The sequence below is a fragment of the Odontomachus brunneus genome, unplaced genomic scaffold (genome assembly GCF_010583005.1).
Source record: "Odontomachus brunneus isolate Ranch 3 - 2012 unplaced genomic scaffold, Obru_v1 Obru_scaffold_078, whole genome shotgun sequence".
NCBI lineage: Eukaryota > Metazoa > Arthropoda > Insecta > Hymenoptera > Formicidae > Odontomachus > Odontomachus brunneus.
Genome location: NW_022639528.1, coordinates 975,159 through 977,695, shown reverse-complemented (window position 1 = coordinate 977,695; position 2,537 = coordinate 975,159).

The window sequence follows — 2,537 nt, the reverse complement described above, 5'->3', positions numbered from 1 at the left end:
AGAGAGAGAGAGAGAGAGAGAGAGAGAGAGAGAGAGAGAGAGAGACAGAGAGAAGGGGTGAAGAGGAGAGAGGCAGAGGAAAAGAGAGAATGAGAAAGAAAAGTCGCTGGCCCGTTAACGTAATCGCGAGCGTAACGAACGTTTTGGTGTTTCTCACGTAATCGCTCTTAACAATGTCCTATTACTCCGTGACTTCTCGGAAAATCATTGTAATCGATACAGAACGTACCTGACACCTTTCGCGCGAGATTCGCGTCTCGAGACGCACGAATATATCCCACATGTCAAATTTGCATAACGATTTCTCCTTCCTGCTTCCACGTAGTTGAACGTGTGAAAAATGAAAGTTAATTTAACACGAGTTAATTCGACATTCCGCATTAATTCGACCTCTCGTCTTAGAACGTTAAATGCGCAACTGAATTCATATACAGAGGCGCTCTGGAGTTGAGACTTCATTCACTATTTTGATACTTCTTATCTTGATAAGATGGGTGAGAATCTTCGCAAATATAACTTGAAATTTTAACCTTGAGATAATATTATTCTCCAAAGTCAAAATCCCAAATTTCGCAACCAAATCTACATACTCTGGGCGTTCTGAACTTGAAACTTCATACCTCGACACTTTTTGCCTTGATAAGGTGAGTGAAGATCTTCGCGAATATGACTTTAGATTTTAACTTCGAAATAATAATATTGTCCCCCAAGATCAAAATTTCGCGGTTTTTTGCTCTTCATTTGAAACTTCTTCTTAATATTCTAGACGTGTGGAAGCCTGAAAACACAATTTTGCTGAGATCTCGAGACGCACGAGTGTATCTCACACGTCAAGTTTGCAAGGCGCTCTCTCTCCTTCTCAGATCATTCGCAATTGAGCCCACATACTCTGAACGCTCTGAAGTAAAATCTTTATATTATGATGTTTTTTAATAAGCTAAATAAAAATCTTTGCGGATATAACTTAAAATGTAATTTCGATATAATATTGTTGCCCAAGGTGGAAATTCATAATTTCGCGACTCGTCGCTCCTCATTTAAAATTTCTCGTTAATATTCGTAATTTGTTGATTAACGTAAAAGTTTCACAATACAATTTTGTTAAGATCTCCCGATTCAAAGATAATTCAAGGACAACATTCGTAAGACAACTCGGATTACTCGGATAACTCAAGGACAGGAGAAAGTATTTGACGATCTACGATCGATCGGGATTCCCCGTGATCGGCCAGCATTCGAGAGGAGTGAATCCCGGTGCTCGAATGCACCGGCGCGACGCACTCGTGAGCAAACAAAGTCGGCGACGTAGACGGAATGCGGCTTGTGCATATAGACGGGAGATGCGGAGGGCTCGCTCGTTCGCTCTCTCGCGGCTTGGTAGCATCTGCCGGCGTTTCATTCGCCGTAGTTTGCGCTTCCCAGGCTCCCGAGGATGCACCTGGTCCTTGCTGCTGCCGGTGCGCACTTGCCTCCTCTCCTCCGCGCGATCTCTCCCTCTCGCGCTGGGCACATCAACCGTCTGACTATCCTTCTCTCTTAGCGTACTCGCTTTACGAATCCGCGCCACCGATATGCTCTCGTGGATCTGAATGGATCGATGGGTACGGCCCTGAAGATCGGCTCAATAGCGAGGACACCCCGCTGTAGGTGCCCTTCCTGTCGTTTCGGAGATTTATCTGCGTTCCTAAATCTATGGAAGGTTGTTGTTGTATTCGTCGAGAGAGAGAGAGAGAGAGAGAGAGAGAGAGAGAGAGAGAGAGAGAAGACGTGAAGGATACGCTGTGAGATCGATAAGCCGTGTGTGAATATATGTGTCGTTGCTGGGTGCCGTGTTGTCATTGGTATATCAATTTTAAAATCCAGCTTTTTAAAACTAAAAAGATCTCAGGAGGAAAGTATGATGAAAAGTATGAGGACGCATATAAAACGGAAAGAAAGTTGTTAACTCGCGATAATCCATAAAACTTGTGTATACATGATAAAACTTGATAAATGGATCTATACTTTAGTAATTCTGAAACTCGGATATCGCGTACGACTAAGTCGTGTAATATTGATGCAATAGATAAGTTTAAGAGAAGATATGTTGGTTTTAAACATTTTAGCCGTCGATATGTGTTTATTAAAATGTTATTATTGCTTAATATTTATCCCTCTTGCTAAAATAAAAAAAAAATACAAAATAAGTGTAAAGACTGGAAGATAAAGGTACTTTCGTCGTGACTTTATGTCGTCACGTTTTTATTTGCATAAACTAATCCATTCACGTAAAACCGACAAAGATTTGCTGTTTCAAATATATGTGGTTGCTGGACACATGTTAAAAGAAAAGTTTTGAATGCGACTTCTCGCTAGGTTCCGTGAATTCTGTCTTTAATACTGGTTTTCTTTTCTTCCTTTTGTCGACCCGAGCGGAAATGGCCGATTGTCGCGAAAAGCCGACGTCAAACCTATATAGGTGTCGCATCAATGATTGAAGGGCGAACGCTATGTGCGATTCTTAACACTTCAATGAATTTTTAACATAACTGGCAAAT